The sequence below is a fragment of the Canis aureus genome, chromosome 6 (assembly GCF_053574225.1).
Source record: "Canis aureus isolate CA01 chromosome 6, VMU_Caureus_v.1.0, whole genome shotgun sequence".
NCBI lineage: Eukaryota > Metazoa > Chordata > Mammalia > Carnivora > Canidae > Canis > Canis aureus.
The window spans coordinates 58,657,507-58,680,673 of NC_135616.1; the positions used below are offsets into that span (position 1 = coordinate 58,657,507).

The window sequence follows — 23,167 nt, forward strand, 5'->3', positions numbered from 1 at the left end:
TGCATTCAACTACCAAGCCACCCAGGCTTCCCTGGAAATGAGATTAGGGAATTTTTTATTTTAATTTTTTTTTTTTTTTCGAGAGAGCTTACACTTGGAGGGGCAATGGGAGAAGAGGGAGAGAGAATCTTAAGCAGGCTCTACACACAGGGTGGAGCCCCACGTGGGGCTCAATCTCAGGACTCTCAGATCATGACCTGGGCCAAAATCAAGAGTCAGACACTCAGCTCACTGAGCTACCCAGGCACCCTGAGATTAGGCCATTCTTATCTTCAGTATCCATATCAGTGAAATGGAGTCTGTGATCTCTGCCCACCCCATGGGCCACAGATAGGTGCTAGTACTTATATTCACTGAGATGCTATCGAATGGCAGGTTCTGTTATCTCTAATTTATCCCCTCTCTCCTGACAATACAGATACACATTCCAATCAAATTCAAGCCCATTTCCCATTTCCAGTCCTCCCATGCCCTTCTGTCCACGTGGGATGCATTGATCTGTGTTTTCCAGGTTGTCCGGTTGCCACAGACCAGTCTCCAACGTCATCTACATGGTGGGTCCCTCTATCACATCCTTGTCTTATAGCCCCCCTCACAGAGCACTTATATACACGCACACTCCACTTTGCACTCCAAGGGCCACCTTTTAACACTATGTCTTGCATTTGAGATTCTTAATTTGTAGAATAGAAATGATTATACATACTTTTTAGAGCAGTTGTGAGAAGAAAGTGAGACTATGTATGGAAAAGATTGGACATATTTTAGGCATTGGTTTGTGTTCAGTAATGATAGCCTTTGACATTATCCCTTTATTCAATTATTTCAGATAGGAAGTAGGCTTCAGAATCTCCTTCGTGAGATTGCCTCCCTTGTAGTAGCCAAAAGCAAATTAAGTAATTTAAACTCCTTGGTGTATACCAAGGATAAATACTGCATGTGTTCACCAAAAGAAATATGTAAGAATGTCCATAGCAGGTTTATTTTGAATAGACCAAAAAAAAAATCCAAAAATTCATCACTAGGAAAATCTATAAATGATTTGTAGTCACACAATGGAATACTACATAGCAATAAAAAAACACGCAGCCACATGGATGAACCTCACAGACAGACAAAATGATAAGCAAAAGAAAACAGACACAAAAGTGTGTTTATGCTCAGCTTCTATTTATGCAATTCAAGAACAGGTAACATTAATCTTTGATGATGGAAGTCAGAATAGCAGCTATCTCTGGAGAGTAGGGAATTTGGACTGAGAAAAGCAGATGAGCTTCTGGGGAGCTGGAAATGATGTAGACAGTGATTACATGGAGGCATATACAGGCAAAAATTCATCAAACTATACACTTGTGGAATTTTTCATGTGTATTATACCTCATTAATTTTTTTTTAACATGGCTGAGAACTCCATACCTACAGTATGGAGAAGGAAGGTCAAATCTGCATAATAAGATACAGAGGAGGTGAAAGTGATGGATGGGTGGGGCTAAGGGTGTGTGTGTGTGAGAAGTGGTTCTAATTTTTTCTCATTCATTCAGAACATCTGGCTCCTTCATGCTTTTTTAGCTAATCTTGATGCATACTACTCGGGTATTCATTAAACTTCTGCTTTCTTTTATTTTTTCCAGGTTTTTTTTTTTTTTTTACAAAATAATTTTTTATTTTGCTCTCCATTCAAGAAAGCTAAATCAAAACACTGCTCTCCTTTTCTATGTATTTCTTCTCCCTATATTTTCTCCCACCACACAACTGGGTGTGAACTCCCCAAATTCCTTTGCCAACTCCAGCACCTAGCTCTTCTGTTGAATTGGATTTTTCTTCAACTATTACTCTCCGGTGCTCTTGCCCAAATTGAGTGTAGTATGTTAGTTAGCTGGACGCAATTCAGCTGTGCAAACTCATTAGGACATCAAGAATATATTTCACACTCTTTGATCCAAAGTTAATAATTTTTTGCTTACTCTTCCCCCCTCCACCCCCCCCCCCCCCCCCAATTCACAGGCTCAGCAACAGCATCTGCTTCACAGAAACAAGGCTGGTCCTGTTCTGATTTCTCTAGTCTTCCCTTAAAAACCAAACGGAGAGCACCAGTCCTCTTCCTGACACACACCAAAGCAAAAAGAGACACACAGAAAGACAGCACCAAAGGCAAAACAATTCCCTTTTTCGGAAGCAGGACATTTTTTCCCTTTAATCTCTCCCCAGAAACCCGAAGTTCTCTGTGCGTTTGTCTTCCCAATCCTGGTTTTGGGGACAGAACGTTTCTTGATTTAGCTGTTCAGAGTCTCTCTCTCTCTCTCTCTTTCTCTCTTCTTACTGAGTTCCTGCTATCTTTTTCCTCTCCCTCCTGTATCTCTGGGGTGTGTGGCGTGTGTGTGTGTGTACACGCGCGCGCGCACTGTGAGATAAGTATTCCTCACTTGGGGGCTCATTTCTAATTAAGCAATTCGAGACCAAGAGGCTAAAATGCACAAAACAACCGAATAAAACCTCAAATTAGAAGGAAAATGGCTCAAATGGGTCCCTATCTCGGGGAGTTCTAGTTAAGCAAGCAAACAAAATGGTCTGGGACAAACGATTATTGTAACTCGGGAAGATTAGAAGAAAATGTAATTAGCTCCCAGCTTCCTCCTGTTCATCAGCCTTCTCACACCCTCCAAGTCCCCGGCGGTGGATTTATCCCCGGCTGCGTAAGCCACACCAGAAAGTCCCTGCTGCAAAGCCGGGAGGGTTAACCGAGCCGGTACCCCAGCCTGCGGGCGAGCCCAGGGAGACAGCCGGGGGGACCCGGGCCCGCCCCTGCCCAGCCGCCCAGCCAATGGGCGCCCGCGGGGAGTGGGGCGCTGCGTCCCATTGGCCGCCAACCTACGTGCATAAGAAAGAAAGAGAGAGGCTGGCAGGGCAGCATTGTTATCTTAAGACACTCATCTGGTGTCTGAGTCTGCAGGTGACACTGCTTAGGTGCGGAGCGCCGAGTCGGAGCGGGGACGCGCCGGGCTGCAGCGCTGGGACGGGATCCGCCTGCCTCGGAAGCTGCTGGCGGCTGCTCCGGCGGCGCCTCCGCTGAGCTCCGAGGTTCCCGGGGGCACCTGCCCGGGGACGTGCACCTGCCGGGCGCTGCGAGCTCGGGGGCAGGTCTGCAGGCGGCCGCGGGAGCAGCGAAGCCGGAGGAGCTGTCCTCGCCCAAGTGCCAGGCAGTAATTTGGGAGAGAGACAGAGGGAGGGAGGGAGAGAGGGCGGGTGAGTCTCTTTGGAGTTGGAAGGAAAGCAGGATCTTGGGTTTCTCTTCCGCGGAGGGACGGGGGACTCCCCCGCCGGGGGTTTGCACTTTGCTCCGGTCTCTCCCGCGTGCGCCCCGGCCTGGCGCCGAGGCCCCACTTGGAGCATGCTTTGGGTGACGGGGACCCTCGCGGCTCCGCGGGAAGGCAGCAGGCAAGTGGTCTAGCGGCGGCGGCGGCGGCAGCCAAGCCCGGAGCGAGAGAATTTGAAAAGAGACATCCGCTCCCTCTCACCGGCTGAGGGGGAGGCATTCGCGTTCCCCCAAATGAGAAAGAGCCACAAGAAACCATGAAGTAAAAACTTTGGAAAGCTGCCACTGGAGATGTTGCACAAAAACCTGGAATGTTTTAGGAGTCTCCTCCCAGTCGGTGGAGGTTTGGGGAGCAGCTGATACGGCAAGGAGGGCTCTTGCAAGGATTCAAGGTAACGGGGCAGGGTTGGGGTGAGATTTCCCTCTCCCGCTCTCGTCGTCCTTTGGGGTGTCCCTTGGGAAGGGGCTCATTTCGTCCCCCCCCCCGCCCCTCCCCACCCTCCTGCTCAGGTGCCTGGCAGTTGCAGGCAGAGGGAAATGAGCCCACCTCTTAGCTCCTGTCTTGTGGAGCTGAGCAGGGGACTTTGGGGTTTGGCTGGCGAGAGATCCCCTGTTACTGCCTGCCGGGGTTGCATGGTTGTCACACGGCTTGGGCACTCTGCCTGGCCTATATATTGCTTTTGCCTGGTGTAAGTCCTCAAAGTTAGTGCAACTCCCATTAGCTTCAGAAAAATCCAATCGGGCTGGGTAATTGCAGAAGATGACGAGGACTTCTGTCTGCTTGGGCGGCTGCTGGCCGGAACTGGAGGTGCTTTGCTCTGTTTGGGAAGGGCCCCAAAGAGCTGAGGGTGTGATACAGGATACATTCCTATTTACGTGTCCATAGAGCTGCGTTCGCCTGCTCCAGGAGCTCCGTGGCATCTCTGTAGAGGCCTGTCTCTTTCTCCCAGGCACATGCAGCCAAGAAAAAATTTCTGGAGAGTGGACCCTGTAGGTTGCAAATAGGCTCCCCAGGGTGATTGGCCCCATTGATTGAGTTGAGCTTGGCAGCATGCTGGAGACACCGGGGAGAACCGGGCTGTGCTGGAAGGAGGGGCATGCTGAGATTCTACAGCAATCCCTCTCCCTGGTTCTGTGATCATCTGGGTCCACGGTCTGATGCTGCCTATGGGGTGTGTGTGTGTGTGTGTGTGTGCCTGTGCTCACAGCTGTATGCAGGAAGCAGGCTGCCGACCAAGGGACCATGCAGGTGCGGCTCCCTGCCTAGGCTCCTGGAGTGTTCCTTCCTAGTAGGAACATGAACTTGGGAGCTGTTGTTCCAGCCCAGAGGAGTCTTCTCCTTACCCAGCCGTCCCTCTGCATGGTACATATTTATCCAGGGTATATAGACCTAAGCCAAATATTAACTAATAATCAAGCTAATGCACTGTAACATGATTGAACAGACCCCTCTGTAAAGAACCGTGTGTGTGCTCTTCCTAGCCCTGGGAGCCGGGTGCCCTGAGCAGGAACAAATGTTTTCTTAAAAGGATGGCAATTATAACAAGCGATGCTTATGGCTGGATAATCTGGGCCTTATTCAGCAGGAATAATGATATGTCAGCGTCAACCAATCAGGAGGATAAAAGGTTTATTATAAGTATTTCTGCCACTGTCCTTCGCTAGACATGTGTCTGCAGAAGGGACACTCTTTCTAACCGTGTTCTCTAGAATACATATAATGCCCGTATTCATCAAGCAGCTAAAATATTTTACAGAATCCCCTGGGGGGCAGTCTGATGACATCAGGCAATGGCAAAGTGCTGCTGGAGTTTGTGTTTCCCCCCCTTGGTTTCACAGTTGCGTGTGTGTGTGTGTGTGTGTGTGTGTGTGTGTGTGTTGTTTAAAGCAGGACCCTCTGGAGTTCCCTCTCACTCACAGTAAGTTGCTTTGAAGCCCTTGGGACATGACCAGGCAAGGCTGCCACAGTGATCCTGAAATCTTATCAATATCATAGCTGCTGCTTACTCTGGGAAAGGATGCATGCTTTGCTTTTTTGAGAAAGGATGTGATCTGAGGAGGCGCAGAGCACAGATACTGTGAAATGTTTGAGGGAAAGGAAGCAAATGTCAGACTGTAGTCTTCTCGGCTGGGGAGCGCCTGGATCTAAAGTGTTTGACAGCTGGGCAGCAGCCCTGGAGAAGACAGAAGCATCCTTGACTCTTTCTTTTCCCTCCTCTCCAAAAATGGGTCTGGCTTTGTCTCCCAGAATGGAGTGATGTGCACTGCAGTGTGGGCACCAGGAAGGAGGAGAGGAAGGAAGGACTGGGGAGGGAGGAGAGATCCTGCTCTGCCAGCACTGGGCCAGGCTCAAGGATGGGGGCAGATCATCCTCTGGGTGTTCCCTTCTGGCCTACTAACAGGTTGTTTACTGAGCAAGGCCAGAGGGCAGAGAACATCCCTGCGTCATCAACTCCTTCTGACCGCCTTTCCCCAGGCACAGGCTGGCCACCGGGGAGCACCACATAAGAAAGATCCCTTCTGAGATGGTGCTCCAGAATCCCTCCCCAGCTCACAAACAAGAGGTAATCTGGAGGGACTTGAGACAGCTGCGTGGGCACTTTCTGCTGACTGGGATGGCTTAGTGTCGAGGTTTCCTGGTTTGTGTTTTGTTTTCCCCACCGCTCAGTGTATTTTTGGCGATTCAACTCTTTCTCTTAAATAAGAAGACCTTGTATACATTTTGTAATGGCATCCTTTTCAAATGGGCTGAGAACATTTCAGGGAGCTCATCTAATTAATCCTCTCACAGCTTATTGTCTCATTTGTCTTTGATTACCCTAAGAAGTGGCACTGGAATGGTTTTAGGCTCCTTCTTGGAAAAGAGAGGACAGAGAACCTTGGGAAGATGAGCTGCTGTAGCTGGGGTCTCATGGAGTGGGGTGTGGGGCTCAGCACTCCTGGACCAACCCCAGACTCCACCAACTTCTCCAAGGGAATGGTTTCATCTTAGTAACCGAGATGTCATTGAATTGTTCTGTGCTCTACAGGATTGAGAGGTTGTAGTGACGTAGAGCTTTTCCTCTGGCCCGGACCCGAAGGCATGGGGGATAAAAGTCTTAGAAGACCTTGCCTTTGCCCTCAGTGATCTTACAGTCTAGTTAGGAAAAGAGGTTTACATCTAGGAAAAAGAGAAATGACAATATACAGTCTCAACAGCAGTTCAATACAAGAGATTCACAAGGCTGACCTAATTAATCCACGATTGATTTGTTCAGATAACAAGAGCTATCAGTATTCTAAGGAGGGAGAATTTGAGTTCCACCATGGGGAATGGGTGGGATTTGTTTGGAGAGGAAGAATTGGAGAAAGGATTCTGGCTGACAGAGATGCCAACTGCAGCATCCTTGATGATGCTGGAAATTTCAAGGCTTGCATGTTTCCTTGGGGTTTACCCTGGGTCACTTCTCCCCTCGAATCCTGGAATTACCATACACCTGGGTTAATCATTTGAGGCCTATATTGGCCTAGAGGAAGCTACTGTTCAGCCATGGACATCTCATTAGGCATTGAAATTTACCTAGCCTCCCACTCACCCTCAGGTCTAATCCATATATTATGAGAGAAATAGTGCTCAAGGTCAAGGAGCTTATCAACATTGTATCAAACATTTTGGAGGAAGCTATTGGGGAAAATCAGGCAGATTTCAAGAGGACGTGAGAAAATCTTCTCATATTTTAGAATCAGAATCTCCTAAGAGAGTCTTGATTTCTCTCCATTTCCAGTTTCCCTGCCCACATGTCCCTATTGGGGTTTAGCTGGAACCAGCAAAACACGGAAGCCCTTAGGCATTTAGCATTGAGCAGAAGATTTTCAATCTTAAGATTCTTGAGCATGCCCATGTATATAACCTCTTGCCTTCCCTCCTCTTTCCCTTTTAATAAAACATATGCTGTAGCCGTCACAAAGGAGGAGGCCACAAAAAGCAGGAGGGTGGGGCACGGTACTGCCTGCAGCTGTACCATGGGGGTACTGTGGCTGCTCAGCTGAGCAGGAGATGGGAGAGGCAGGCCGCCAGCCCGGCCAGCTTCAAGGAAGGGCCATGGGCTACAAACCCCCAGGAGATGGCTGTGACTGCTCAGCCACACAATTTGTTCCAGGAGGGAGCCCTCTGTCCTAGAGAAAAAGCCCAGGTAAACCATAGGTTCTGTGAGAGAATAACCACACCATTCATCGGTCTTCACTTGATTTGAGACCTCTGTTCACCTGCATGTCACTGGTTGCTTGGGTGGCCCTGTTCCAACATGGCGGCTGTTCCTGTCTGGCACTGAAAGTAAAATGATTTGCCTAAAGTCACACCCTAATTGCTCTGGGTCAAGAGGAATATCCCCACAATCCAGTTTGATCCCTTAGTCCTAAGAGTTCACTCTGGGGATGATGGTCCTAAGGGACATTTCCTTTTTGCCAAGAATACTCCCTCAGGCCTCCTTGTTGCCTTTGTTTTCTGTGTTAAACAAAAATGCAGCTGGACAGTGGGGCCGATGCCTTCCTTTTTCCTGCTTAGAAGTATCCACTGCCACGTCCAGGCCCACGGGTATGTGGTGAGTAGCTGTGGGTTAAAGCCTTTTCCCTTTGGGGGTGAAGAGAGGCCACTCAGTTATGCTTCCCACTGGGGGCTGCAATGGATGGGCATCATCTGGTCAATTAGGATATAGGTTGATCTCTTTTCAAATCTTTACTCTGTCATGCAGATGGAGATAAAATTGAATAACATCACTACAGCATGGAATCTTCAACATTCAGTTCTACTATTCCTTTCTTTGGAACCCACCTGGAATGCAAATATGTCTGGAATGCAGGGTTGAGCAAAGGAGTGGGGAATTTGATACCTCACGGGAGTGCACTTTAATCTCCACTGTCCTCCCAGCACAGTAGCCACCCACCACAAGTGACTCTCGAGTGCTTGAAATGCAGGTCTAAGTATAAAATGAACACTGTATTTTGAAAACTTGGTTGAAAAGAAAGACTGCAAAACATTTCATCAATAATTTTTAATATTGGTTATGTGCTAAAATGGTAATATTCTGGATATTTTGGGTTAAGTAAAATATATTAAGATTAGTTTCACTCCATTCTTTTTATGTTTTTGTGTGGCTATCAGAACAGTTGAAATTATATTTGTGACTCATGTTGTGTTTCTTCTGGACAGTGCTGGTCCAGGGGCTGTAGAGTTGTGACAGGTAATGTAGACAAAGGGCAGAGACATGAGATAAGAGAAGCTAGAGACCTGAAGAGAAAGAACATGGAGGGAGTGATGGGAAGCAGCCCAGAGAGCCTCTGGGTATGTATTTCTGGAATCTAATGTCAAGGAGGGCACACATAGATTACTTTGATTTACATTTGAGGAGCACCTCATCCACTGTGACTCAGCCCGCTCAAAGCATTTACAGAGCATTCCAACTCTTGGTTCACATGCAAACAATCTGCAAATGAGAGCCCTGGTCATTTTATCTTAATATTTTAAAAAATATTTTATTTATTTATTCATGAGGGACACCGAAAAGGAGAGACATAGGCAGAGGGAGAAGCAGACTCCATGCAGGGAGCCCGACTTGATCCCAGGACTCCAGGATCACGCCCTGAGCTGAAGGCAGACACTTAACCGCTGAGCCACCCAGGCACCCCTTTTCCTAATACTTTTGAGTTTCTGGTTGACAGTGGAATTAAACGATGAGATTATCTTTAGGGTTTCACTCTAAAATGTGAGGACAGAGCAGTTGAGACCAGCTAGGTATGTTTGATTTTCAAATCCCTTTCTTCCTTCTCATGTCTACCACGTTATCATCTTTCCTTGTGAGAGTTTTCCTTCAAACCAGACATGTTGCTAGTGTGGTGGGGAGAAAGAAAAGTCACTGCTCTGTGCTAAAGATTCTTTTGTGGACCTATCGGTAAGAAGAATGGGGGGAGGGCATCATGATTGAATTTGGTTTAATAATTACAGATTTGAACATTATCATTCACTCACTATTATTATCTTATTCATTGCAATGCGGTTTGGCCACAACTTGAACTCCTCATAATTGCTCAGCATATTAGAGTTTACAAAATGTTTTACAAGCTTTCTCTCACCTGATTCTCATCAGAGCCCTGTGGGGTGGTTATTATTTCCACTCAAAGTTTTCCATGATCTGCCCCCAAATTATCTACACGACTTTCTTTTCTTTTCTTTTTAAATGATTTTACTTATTTATTCACAAGAGACAGAGAGAGAGAGAGAGAGGCAGAGACACAGGCAGAGGGAGAAGCAGGCTCCATGCAGGGAGCCCGATGTGGGATTCGATCCCAGTACTCCAGGATCACACCCTGGGCCAAAGGCAGGTGCCAAACCGCTGAGCCACCCAGGTGTCCCTCCATGACTTTATTTTCTAATCCTTTTCTTGTAGGCATTTCTTTCTGTCTTTCTGCTTACTCAAACTGGTCTACTTACTGTTCTCCATTGTTAACTATGTAAAGTAGGACATATTACCTCTCTGAGCCTCAGCTTCCTCATCTAGAAAATAAAAAGTAATAATGCTCCATCTCTCAAAGTGTTGTTCTGAATGTTAGACGAGATAAACTATATAAGGTTCCAAACACAGTTCCAGTCACATGGGAGATGCTCAATAAAGGTCAACATCCTTTCCTACCAAAGCTCTTCACTTTGATATGCCAAGATTAAAATGTCCAAAGGTAAACTCATTGTTTACCAGTTTTACACATAAAATGATTCCCCTCCCTAAATTCTCTGCTTTGATTAAAGGCTCACCCAAACCCCCAGTGGTGTAATTAAGAAATATAGGCTGTCTTGGGCTCCACTTTCTCTCACCCAGTCCCCGCAAGGCCTGGTGAAGTCTACCTCTTCAGGGTTTCACAAAGCCAGCCTTTCCCCACCCAACACACACTCCCAACCCCTCCCCCCACCCCCTCCAACACACACTTCCAACCCCTTCCCCCCGCCCCCCACTGCCACTTCTACTCTTTCATCAGGCAGGTGCTCAGCCCTCTCACCTGGATTGTCCCAGCGCTCCTGTCTCTTTGTTTCCTCTCTTAAAGCCTAGCCCATCTGGGATCCTCCCTGCAGCTAGGGCAATCCTTCAAAATGGTAAACTCAAAAATGCTTCTCCACTTATTGTAATTCTCCAATGACTCCCCACTACTGTCAGAATAAAACCCAGACATCTCAGAATGACAAACAGGAGACCCTTCATCAGCCCCTGTAGCAGCCTCCCCAGACCTCTGTTCATGTCCCCCTTTGCACTCCAGCTGTCTGAAACAATGGACAGCTCCCTCCATGCTCTGGGCTGTTAGGTGTGAAGTGTTGTTTCCTCTTCCCTGTCCTGCTTCTCCAGGGTTACAGACCTTTAAGCCTCTGTAAAGATGATCCCCTCTGTGAACACTTCCCTGAGACTCTAAGAAGGAATTAATTGCCTCCTCCTCTGTACTCCTACACACCTCACTCAGACTCTGTTTTTGCACTGTACCAACAACCTGTAATGATTTGTTTATGGCTATCTCCAGCACTCAAAGGTAGGGTTGGGATTGGGCTTCAAAGACATGGTTCTCAGGAAATACATATTCAGTGTATTATTAGCTGTATGTGCCAGGTACTCTCCTTAGGCACTGGGGATTCAGCCGTGAACAACAGATAAAAACTCTGCCATCAAGTTGCTTACATTCTAGAGGGAAGATAGGGTGATAATCATAATAATGATTATTATTAAGATTGCTGATAATAACTAACAGTTTAATAGCACCTATGTGTCAGGCTTTGCTGAAGGCTTGACATACATTAACTCATTTACTTCACCTAATGATCCTATAATTCCCTTTTTAATAAATCCTACAGTCCCATTTTATAGATGATGACTTGGAGGCCCAGTGAGGTTATGCAGCCTATCCACACAGTTAGTAAATGGGGTAGCTGGTATTCTAACTCAGGTTAGGTTCTGATCTGATATTACTGATTACTATGGGATCCAGAAAAAAATAAACATGGAAGCAAATTAATGAGATCGTTTTAGGTGCTGGTAATGAAGATTATTAAAATAGAGTATTCTGGGGTAGCCCAGGTGGCTCAGCGGTTTAGCGCCGCCTTTAGCCCAGGGCCTGATCCTGGAGACCCAGGATCAAGTCCCGCGTCGGGCTCCCTGCATGGAGCCTGCTTCTCCCTCTGCCTGTGTCTCTGCCTCTCTCTCTCTCTCTCTCCCTCTCTCTGTGTGTGTCTCTTGTGAATAAATAAAATCTTTTCTAAAAAGAGTATTCTCTCTTTTTTGTCTCACAGAGAGAGAGAGAGAGAGAGAGAGGCAGAGACACAGGCAGAGGGAGAAGCAGGCTCCCTGCACAGAGCCTGATGTGGGACTCAATCCCAGGATAGGATCACACCCTGAGCGGAAGGCAGGAGCTCAACTGCTGAACCACTCAGGTGTCCCAAAATAAAGAGTATTCTAAGAGAGTGAGCGCGAGTGAGGTGGTGGTCAGGTAAGGTCTCTTCGAGGAGGGAACATTTAAATTGAGACCTGATTGTCAAATGAGGAAGGTAGAAATCCCAGGATAGGGACAAATCTGAGAGAAGAGAAATTGTATGCTGTATGTAACCCAGGCTCCAGCTGCTGTGATGTCCCCTGCTGGTGGTAGACAATCCTGAGTGATCTCAGAGAGCAACAGATTGTCCAAATGTGCCCCAAATCCTCTGTCATCAGTCCACTTGTCCCTTCTGTTCTTTTGGTTTAAGACCTATCTCACAAGACATCTGGTTTGCTGCTCTCCAGAAAGGTAGAAGGTACAGGGACATACACACACGTGCCCGCGCACACGCAGCCCTGCTCTGCTGAACCACTTTATTTCACTTCTCTCCTGTGAATGACGAGTCACTCAGAGCCTCAGTGAAGTGACAGGCAAAGGCACAGAAAAAGGCTGGAGACAACCCAGAGGCAGGAGCAAAAGGGGAAAAGAAAATTATTTTCTAACAAGACGAAAAGTGACTTGGACCGGAGGGACAAAAGGGAATTTGATAAGGGAGGGGCCTGAGGAGTAGGGGGTACTCTGTTTTCTCACCTGGGGGGTAGTTTGTGCTATGATTTTTCATATGTATGTATATCCCTATACATGTAAACACACATACATGAACACATTCACACCTCCATATTCACACACAACACACCACATATATGCATACACATACATGTGTATCTTCTTTATGAATATTTCCCTTTGGGCAGCCCGGGTGGCTCAGCGGTTTGGTGCTGCCTTCAGCCCAGGGCCTGGTCCTGGAGCCCCGGGATCGAGTCCCATGTCAGGTTCCCTGCACGGAGCCTGCTTCTCCCTCTGCTTGTGTCTCTGCCTCTCTCTCTCTGTATGTCTCTCATGAATAAATAAATAAAATCTTTAAAAAAATATTTCTCATAATAAGACTAAAAAAATGGATGGGACAAGTTCATACCTATTTAATATACATCCAGAGCCTACTTTATGATAAACATTCTACTAGGCTTGTTTTCACTTATATTGTCGCATTTAATTTTTATTTCAGCCTTTATGAGTAAGTATCATTCCTGTTTACAGACTGAAATTAAGGAAGACGAAGCACAGAGGTTGCCATTGAGACCCAGGGTTCTTGCTCCCCACACTATCCTGTACCTTCCGTGCAGGAGAGCTCTAAGAGTCAGCAAGGTGGGGAGAAAAGGCCCCCAATTCCTGGGTCAGACAGACTTGGGCTTCAGTCTAATCTTGGTCACTCACTAGCTGTGTGAGCTTAGGTCCCTTATATAACCTCTCTGAGCCTCAGTATCCCCATCTAGTACAATGGCGACGATAAACCCCTTTTCTTACACAAACATCATGATGATTCAAGATAATGATTGACAAGTGTCCACAAAGTGCCTGCCACACAGTGAGCATTCAAAAAATGACAGCTACGGTGTCTGCATCCCGAAGTATTATTAAAGCTCATCAGACATCCACTCTCATGGAGAACAGTGATGGCATTTAGCTGCGGTCAGTGAGAGTCGGCTAGTAGCTCCAGTACGTGCCGATAGATACCCAGTGAGTCAGGAGCTTCCTGGCAATAGTACCATATGCCAGGCACCGTGCTAAATGCTTTCCAGGCACTGTCTCATTTAATCATCTAACAAGCCTCTGAGAAGGTTTGTTCTCATCTGTTTGCAGAGGAGGAAATTGAGGTTCAGAGAGATGAAACAGGTAATCCAGGGTTATACATCCTGGAAATGGCCCAGCGTAGATTCGAACCCAGGTCTGTCAGATTCCAGAGCTCAGGGTCTTCACCTTTGGGCTTTGCAAAGTTGACACTGTCTTAGGTCATGTCCCGGGAAAAGGGCACCTTTGTTTCAAGGTGAGGGTAACTGCTCCAGGGCCTGGGCTCAGTCAGTCAGGAGTCAGATGGAAGCGCTGTTGAGCCTTCAGGGGATTTGTGGGGCAGGCCAAGGGAGTTCATGTGTGTTCAAAAATGCTGCCAGGTTTCAAGTAGCAATGCCTTACACGTAGTGGGCATTTTGTATGTGTGGGCTGAATCTTTCGAGTACCTCTGTTTCTGGATAGAGGTATTCTTCATTTTTAAAAGAGCAGGTTTTTTTTTAAAAGATTTTATTTAGGGATCCCTGGGTGGCGCAGTGGTTTAGCGCCTGCCTTTGGCCCAGGGCGCGATCCTGGAGACCCGGGATCGAATCCCACGTCGGGTTCCCGGTGCATGGAGCCTGCTTCTCCCTTTGCCTGTGTCTCTGCCTCTCTCCGTCTCTCTCTGACTATCATAAATAAATAAAAAAATTAAAAAAAAAAAGATTTTATTTATTTATTCATGACAAACACACACACACACACACACAGAGGCAGAGACACAGGCAGAGTGAAAAGCAGGCTCCATGCAGGGAGCCTGATGTGGGACTTGATCCTGGGACCCCAGGATCACGCCCTGGGCCAAAGGCAGACGCTAAAACTGCTGAGCCACCCAGGGATCCCCCAAAGAGCAGGTTTTAAAGCATGTAAAATGAGTTGAGTGTCTATAGGTTTAGAGGAAGTTTTCTCTGATTTATTTATTTATTTAAAAACATTTTATTTATTTATTCACAATAAACAGAGAGAGAGAGAGAGAGAAATGCAGAGACACAGGCAGAGGGAGAAGCTGGCTCCATGCCAGGAGCCTGACGTGGGACTCGATCCCAGGACTCCAGGATCACACCCTGGGCCAAAGGCAGGTGCTGAACCGCTAAGCCACCCAGGGATCCCCTTCCCTGATTTACACAAGGATATATTAGCAGTGGTTTTTAACCTTTAAAAAAGGAGTAGAAGGGGTGCCTGGGTGGCTCAGTTAGTTAAGTGTCTGCTTTCAGCTCAGGTCATGATCCTGGAGTCCCAGGACTGAGTAGGAGGCATTGGGCTCCCTACTCAGTGGGAAGTCTGCTTCTCCCTCTCCCTCTCCCTTTGCCCTCCCCCGCAACTCTCTTTGTAAATTAAAAAAATAAATAAATAAATAAATAAATAAATAAATAAATAAATAAATAAATTCTTCAAATAAATAAACAAGACTCTAATCAAATAAACCCTTACCTAGAACCCCATTATATGAAACAGATAAAAGCAGACCTGCCTACTTGGAGCAGGCCTGGGGACCTGGAGCTCCCTCACCTGTCACTCTTCCTTTCTCAACCACAAGTGGTCCCTGAGGCACCTCCTTGGAATCTAAAGTCTGTTCAAAGCACTGAAAACCACCATACTACAGAATTCCTTTAAAAAGCAAGACTTTTGATTCATTTAAAATAATAGGTGACATATTGAAATTGATTTTAAAATATGAGACTCTCACCAGTCCCAACAGACCTGTGAATTCCAGTGAGCCTGGGACAAATGACTGTTGCCATTCTTATTCTCCATTGCAGATGCATGAAAGTCAGTGTGTGTGAATAAAATGCCTGCTCTGTGTCAGGCACAGTACTAGATACTGTATTGCTGACTACCAGAGCATAGTTAATTTTGAAAAATTCCTACAAAGTAGATATTATTTCCATTTTGAAGATGAGAAAAATTAAGTACAGACAGGTTCAGTCAATTATCCAAGATCTCACAGGTAGTGCGTAGTTGAGTTGGGCTTCAAACCCAAGTCATAGAATGGATTAGAAAGCCAGATTATTGCCAGCAACCCCTGCAGCCTCTTCGAGCATGGATTAAGAGTAATACTGCCTCTCTATCTCTCTCAATTTTTTTTTTTTACTTTTTCCAATACTCCTCAGTTGTGAGATTTTATGGAAAACCTCTCTCTGGACCCTCTGGCCTTCAATAACTCTGCTTTCATAGTGTACTGAGGTCTCCCGGGACCCAAGCTGTGGTCCTTCCTCACAAGCCCTTTCCTTCCTCATCCCCAGCCTCAGGGAGGGTCTGGCCATCGGGTCGGGCCCCAGTGGCAGGGGGGACCTTGATGATTAGGAGGGCTCTGCTCCCTACCTCCCTGGCAGGCCTCCTGCAGCTTGGGGAGCACCAGGCTGCTGGGCTGAGGGGGTGTGGGGATTCCTGCTCAGCTGTAGGCTGGGAGCCTGGAGCTGGGGCTTACTGGAAGAGCGTGGGGTGGGGGCTGTGGAAGGAAGGCCTTGGAATACCCTTGAGGTATGGGAACGCTTAGGCGCTCAGTAAGGAAAGCGGGGGCAGTTAATTTCTGCCTCCCCCTCACTGATGTTCAGCCATTTAGAATGAACTATAAATAAGCCATCAGGCAGCAGCAAGGGGAGGTGGGTGAGCACTGTTCCGGTGGGGCGTGGGGGATGGGGTCCCGGGGCTCCCGGCACGCGCCTCTTTCCCCATCCGCAATCTTTGTCCTTTGGGATCTGAGCCCTGCGGGATAACGGAGCAAGGTCAGCATCCTCCCGAAGCCTCGGGGCACTGGGGACCCCTAGAGGCAAAAGGCTGCATTACAGGCCCCCGGCCACGGAGGCGCAGGCAGGGGCTCCGGCCCTCGCTCCCACCACCGGCCGGGAAGGACAGTCCCGCAGCCTCCAAAGGGGCGAAGGCGGGCGGGTGGGGGGTCGCGTGCGTGTGTCGGGGTGGGGTGGGGAGGCGGTGGTAGCAGCTGCCCCGTGACCCCGCGCCGTCCCCCTGCCCCCCTTCTCCCCTTGAACGCCAGCGCGTCCTGCTGACGGCTCCTCCCAGCCCCTGCAGCAACCGGCCAGCCCTCCCCGCAACTCCCCACCACCTCCATCAATCAGAATAGTAGTACCTTTCCCTCGCGGCCCTTCACACCTCCCAGTCACCTGATCGACTAATTTGTACTGAAGTATTAATGACTAATAATGATTGAATGTGCTGCCCTCTCAATTAACACTTGAGCACTTAGAGAGACAAATTCACATATTTTAACCCAAGTAGGAGACTTGTGTTTTTCCCTTTGGAGGATGGAAACCGTAGGCCCCTCAAAAGGCATCCTACAGACAGCTGCCTATTCGGTACCTATGCTCTGTTGCCCCTGCTCTTAGCAATGCTGGGGGCATTGTGCAGGCGCTCAAGCAGAATTTCCCAAAGAAGGCCTGCTATCATCCACAATCCTTAAAAGCAGTGCTTTGTGCTGGTGGGCGGGCACACATAGGAGATCCTGTCTCTCCTGCCTCCTCTCGCACAGCCAAGGGGGTGGGGGGGAGCTGTATAGCCCAGTCCACAACAACACCCCTATAATCTTCAATACGAGGAGAAGTCTGGCATGCAGGAGTTGACACACATGCCCACCGATGTCTCACTATTATGTCTAAGGGGCTTTCACTCTCACATGACATGATCTAGTTTTCAAGAGAACAGACTCGAGGATGATTCACTTGGGTTCGCACGTTTGGCGGGCTCTGCTCTGTACTAGCTGTGCAACTGTGCCAAATGACCCACACGAACCTCAGTTTATACACCTGTAAAATGGATATAGTAAAACTCATGTCACGGGATTGTTTTGAGTCTGAAATGAAATAATGGAGGATTAGCACTTCCTATAATGTCTGGTGTATTCAGAGTGCTCAGTAAATGACAGCTCTTTTTCTTAATCATCTTATTTTTATTTTTATTATTTTTGCCCTATCTCAAACATTCGGGGCAGGGCAGTCATACAAACACCGTATTTATTATTTAGAAGCTGGTGAAGCAATCCAGCCTCCTAGGTGTGGTTGGTTTGGTAACGAACTAGATTTCTTTCCAGGTGACAGCACTGCATGGGGTTTTTGAGGTGGGGTTTTTTTGTTTTTTTTGTTTTTGTTTTTTGGTTTTTTTTTTACTCTGCTTGGTTTCTTTAAATGTATCTCACAAATGCAGTGAGCAAAATGGATTTGGCAGTGACTTAAAAAGACTTAATGCATTTTGAAAAGAAAAAAAAAAGCCACAACAAAAACTGGTTTGTTTCTGTGATATATGGTTCATGTGATATGACAAAAATCCATTTTTATGCTTAGGAAAATTGGCTAATTTTAAAACAGTTGACACATGCCATATGCATATAGAGCAATGATAGATTTTGCTCAGGGAAACAGCAGAACACAGGGCCAGTGATATCTCTGTTAGGGCTTTAGTTGCTTAAATCCTTATTTGGTAGCAGCCCTGTTCCACACAGGAGAGTGAAATGACAAATAGACTCCCTGTGGCCTCAGGTGCTAGAGTCAGATATTTTATCATAAAAGATACCAACCACCATGCTTAGAACACATACACTGTGTTTTCATGAAATGAGCAGGAACAGACTTAGGAATTTACCTATATAGCAAGCTTTATGTGCGAGAAAACAAACAGCTTATAAAGGTATTATTTGGACAAAAGACAAGAACAGTGCAAAGGACACAGAGTTGCTTGGCCACCCTGATTTGGTGAGCTTTGCCTGGTCATTTCTCCTGCTGCATACACGGATGCTTTCTGGACTTCAGCCACTACTTACGGCACCCCTTAGCATCCCCTGGCTTATAGCTCTGAATAAGTCACACTTCAGCTCCAGCTGTCACATATTTTCCATTACAACTAGTTAGGGCAAAGAGATTACATGGGAAAATAAGACACTACAGAGGTTGCACATGAAAAGTGATCATGAAAAGTTTAAGATGGAGGCAAGCTCTCTGTTATCTTTCTTTTTAAAAAAGATTATTTATTCATTTATTCATGAGAGACACACAGAGAGAGGCAGAGACATAGACAGAGGGAGAAGGAGGCTCCCCGCAGGGAGCCTGATGCAGGACCGGGCCCGGGATCACAACCTGAGCCAAAGGCAGATGCTCAACCACTGAGCAACCCAGGTGTCCCAAGCTCTCTATGTCCTTCCCATAGATTCCCCACTTTTCCCCTAGTGTAGGCCAGCCAGGTACCCAGCCCCATGATAGGCAAATGACATGCTTTCTCTTTGACTCAAAAAAAAGGCTTTGGCTTTTAAAAAAAAATTTTTTTATTTTATTTTATTTCTTTCAAGGCAATATTTAATTAGTGACTGCGGAGGGAAAAAGCTGAACAGCTTAGAGAAGGTTTATGGTTCAGGTCTGCAACACTCAGCAATTTGACATTCTAATCCTGTTATTTCTCACCTTAAACTGAACAGAGTCAGCAGGGTTCGTTTTTTTTTCTTCCCATAATTCATCTGGCTGTTAGGTTTCCCTTCCCTATTTCTGACTCTCATCCTTTGCTTTATCTGACTTCTTTGTCCTATTGTCTCCTCCATTTCTTTCTGGATATCAAAAACAAAATAATATCTTGGTGGTTCATTTGTGCCGAGGCATTTGGAAGATAAATTAATCCTTCCACTTCCTGCTTTGATTCCCAGAATGAGCCCCTATATTCCATGTCAACTTGACTACTAAGGTGACTGCATCTAAGAAACTGAGCCATGTCCCTGGTTGTCTCTTAGTTATAAACTATAAATACTTAATAGCCAGGATCTGAGTCTTCCCTCTAGCACAAGGAAAACTTTGAATGGTTATGCAGTTAAATGGACCTCACCATCTACCCACCCCCCAGCATCCACTTTTCATTAAATCAAATATGGTTTTCTGGGAAGTTAACAAGTATCCTTCCTAGTACAAAAAGTTTAGTATGCAGGATTTCAAATGTATGGAATTCCAAAATCAAGGAAAGTTTTCTTTAATGCAGTGGCTCACAAAATTTAATGTACACCCGGGGAGCTTGTTAAAATGCAGAATTTTCAGCTCCTCCTTCAGAGAGTCTGATTCTATAGGTCTTGTTTAAAATTCAGAAAACTGCATTTTAATAAGTAGATGGTATAAAGATCACACTTTGGGAAGCACCATTTGAGGCAAAACTGAATCAAATGTCACCCAATTCAGTTTGGTCGATTATTAGTGTCCCTTAAGTAGTTAATGGGTGTCATGAAGAAAATAAGGTCTATGCCTGGAAGAGTTGGGGACGTGGTATTTGTCTTCCCACCCACCTTCTCATACACAGTTGGAGGTTCACAATACACTTAGCAGGTTAGAGGTTCTGAAAAGCCCTGAAATAAAGAACACACTTGCATGTTTTTTAGCCAAATATTTCCAATATGTCTTGACCTCAAAACTTTTAATTCTTTAATTTTATGGCTAAAAACCTATTCAATTTGGATGAATTCTGTATGGAAAGCTTTGTCATTGAGGGAGTGGGCAGCATGTACTGGATGACGGTGATCCTGCACCCAGCTCTACTATTAACCAGCATTCCAGAGGAGAGAATGAACAAAATGAGTGTGGCATTGTGGGACCCACTGGCTGTGGGAAGTGGTGTTAGTCTGGATAAGTGAAGTGTTCATTATAATAGCCATCATTTGTTAAGCATTCAGTATCTACCATGTACTGTTCTACATTGTTAATATGTATTAGCTCATTTACTTCTCAAAAAAACCCCATGAGTCAGACACTTAATCCCCATTTCACTGGGGATGAAACTGAGAGGCTAATATTTGCCCAAGTATCAGAGAGTGTGATCTGAACCCAGGCAGTCTGCCTCAAGAGCCTGTCCTGTTATCGGCTCTATCAGACAGCCTCTCCTGCAGTAGCAAGGTTCTGGAAATTTCTGCCAGGGAGGAATGACAGCTCCAGCTATACCTCAATGCTTCAAGATTCTCTTCCTGCATGAGGGCCTGGGATCATTGCCCCTTATTCATCAGAGAATTTATTATAATGACCGTCTGAACCTCTGAAAGATTTTGCTGTACTTAAACACAAAATATGCTTAGCAAAACAACCTGACAAGGATGATTCATGGAGAGCAATTAGGTGCAGAATCCTGTGCCTACCAAAGAAGGGAGGGGGCTGATGATCTGGCCATCCTGCTGACACCTTGATATGGAATGCCATAGCCTGGCCCTTGTCACTCTAGCCTAGTCGCAACCCCTTCATGTTCCTGAGCATTGGAGGAGTCCCTGATGGGACAAGCCGGGCTGGGTGACACAATTCCAATTTCGGCTTTTGGCCAGTTACTTCACCTCTTTGGCCCTCTGTTTCCGAATCTTCATTTGAAAAGAGAAAGCAGGCTAAAGATAATCTGCATTGTCGTAAGGAATGAATTAGTATATATGTATATATATACACATATATGTGTATAGGTATATATGTGTGCATATGTATTTATATACATAGTGCTTTATCCTAGTGCTAGACACAGAGAGGGTTGTCTTCAACCTTTTGTACCATCAGGGCCTGAAGATGACACAATGGTAGGAGTAGACCTTTCTTGTCAGCTCCTTCAAAGGTGGTAATGAGGAGCTTACAGGAGGTCAAAGGTATGGTCCTGGAGAGAGAGAGGGAATTGAGAAAGATACATTATGGCTCCCAGATCCTGGATCTCTTCCAAAACGTATGTGGGATGTGGGTCACTGAGACAATCCAGCCAGGAGTTTGGGTTACTTTAATTTCCATCTTTGTAAAAATATGAATAATACTAGTCAGAGACATGTGCCACTGGGGAACTTGGTGTCTTCTTCGTTAATGAAAGCTGGAGAAGTGTCACATGACAATAGGGCATTTCCCAGCCCGATTTCCAAAGAACTAACATGTGCTGAGCATACTTTTAGACACCCTACAAAGGTAAATTATACAGTTGCCCTGTGTAAGATCAGGAAAGCTGAAATTTAGGCAGGTCTGTTGTTAGCCTGAGGTCACACAGGTGGGAGAAGTAGAGTCTGAACCCAGGTTAGATCTGCCTTTCCTATATCCCTGATTCTTCCTCTCAACCAGGTGGGAGAGGTGGAGAGAAGAGAAGGCAGGAGGGACAACTGGGGACTGGCTCCTTAGTAACAGAAACATGGAAGGAACTGCCCATCATCACATCAGGATCCTTGGAAATAAACCTTCCTAGCATCCCTCTTCCACCCCAAATTCTGTGGCTCTCCTAAATCATCCGTTTCCTGCTACAGTATTTCGCATCTATCCCTTAGCAGAAAATGCTTTGTGTTGCTGGGCTAATAACCTGCCATTGGGCACCAGCTCCAGGAGCTCATAGAGAGATCTGGTCTTCCTTGTTGGCTACTTCCAAGGTCTCTCTTTCTTTTTTCTTTCTTTTTTAAATATTTTTATTTATTTATTCATGACAGACACACAGAGAGAGGCAGAGACACAGGCAGAGGGAGAAGCAGGCTCCATGCGGGGAGCCCAATGTGAGAGACTTGATCCTGGAACTCTAGGATCACATCCTGAGCCAAAGGCAGTGCTCAACTGCTGAGCCACCCAGGTGTTACAAGATCTCTGTTTCTAAGTGCATTCCTGTGGACTCTGCAACCCCTTGGCAGTAATGAGTTCAGTGGAAAGGTCCTCCCTCCCAAACTGAGCGTGTACCACTCACCAAAATGAGTTCTCATGGGATTTTCTTTGGATCTGGTCTCAGACATACTGAGCACAGGATCAGAACCAGAGCAGAGACTGAGCATTCCATCTTTGGGGTGGGGCTGTGGGGGGGTGCTTCACATGAAGCCTGGATAATCAGCTGTGAGGAGGAGGAGGAAAAGGAGAAGGAGAGGAGTTCAACCAAAACAGACCTCATGAAGGCTTTCCAAAGCACTCCCTCATGGAAAGCCTCTCTCTTTTGCTCATAAGAGTAAAATTACTATTCCACTTATTTGATCCTATAGCAAGCGGTGAAGATCATGAATTCTAGGAAGGTTGGCCATGGATTCATCATTGTTGGTTGAACCTGGGGGAGATACAGAGAGGTTCATAACATGATTCTTTCCACTTTTGTGTATGTTTGGGAAAGTTCTATAATTAAAGGGATAAAATAAATCATGGATTTGGAGAGAGAGAATCTTGAGCAGAAGTTCCAGCACCACCTCTCTCTTGCTGTGTTATCTGGGACCAGTGTTTTAAATTTTCTGAGCCTTTGTTTTCTTACCAATATAATGGAAATAATATCTGTCTAAAAGGATTATTATAGAAAATAAATGAAATAGTGAAACAATGAACTTAGTACAGTGACAGGCCCATAAAAATTGCTCAATGAATAACTATCTTTGTTGCTATATTATTGTTTATCTTCGTTGTTAGTGTCATTTTGTGAGTTCCTTACAACAGGTACTATACCTTATTGAGCTTCCTATTCATTCTATCTAGTTCAATTCCAAGTTCATATAACGAGAGTAACAAATATTTATTGAGCTTCTCCAAGGTGCCAGGCATTTTCTAGGAGCCAGAGATACAGCAGTGAAGAAAATAGACAAAAAATAATATCCCAGCCCTTATGGAGCTTATATTTTTGTGGGAGGAGAAAGAAAATAACCAAGAGTCATTATGAATAAGCGAGTTGTATTTTTTTGTTGGAAGGTAGTAAGTGCTATGAGAAAAAAATATAGCAGGGGAGATTGGAACAGAGGAGGACGGTTGCACAATTACATGGATGGGATGGTCA

The 23,167-nt window shown here is 46.0% G+C and overlaps 1 protein-coding gene across 2 annotated transcripts in view; it reads left to right on the top strand.

The window, feature by feature from the left end:
* BRINP2 (BMP/retinoic acid inducible neural specific 2) overlaps positions 1-23,167 on the top strand; it is a 115,864-nt gene that overhangs the window by 4,133 nt on the left and 88,564 nt on the right. The window contains exon 1 of one of the 2 annotated variants that reach the window (XM_077901792.1): positions 2,901-3,705. The exons of the other annotated variant lie outside the window; for it this stretch is intronic. The gene's annotated coding sequence lies outside the window, so the exon portion shown is untranslated. Of the gene's footprint in view, positions 1-2,900; positions 3,706-23,167 lie in introns of those variants that run through there. 2 annotated transcript variants of the gene reach the window in all.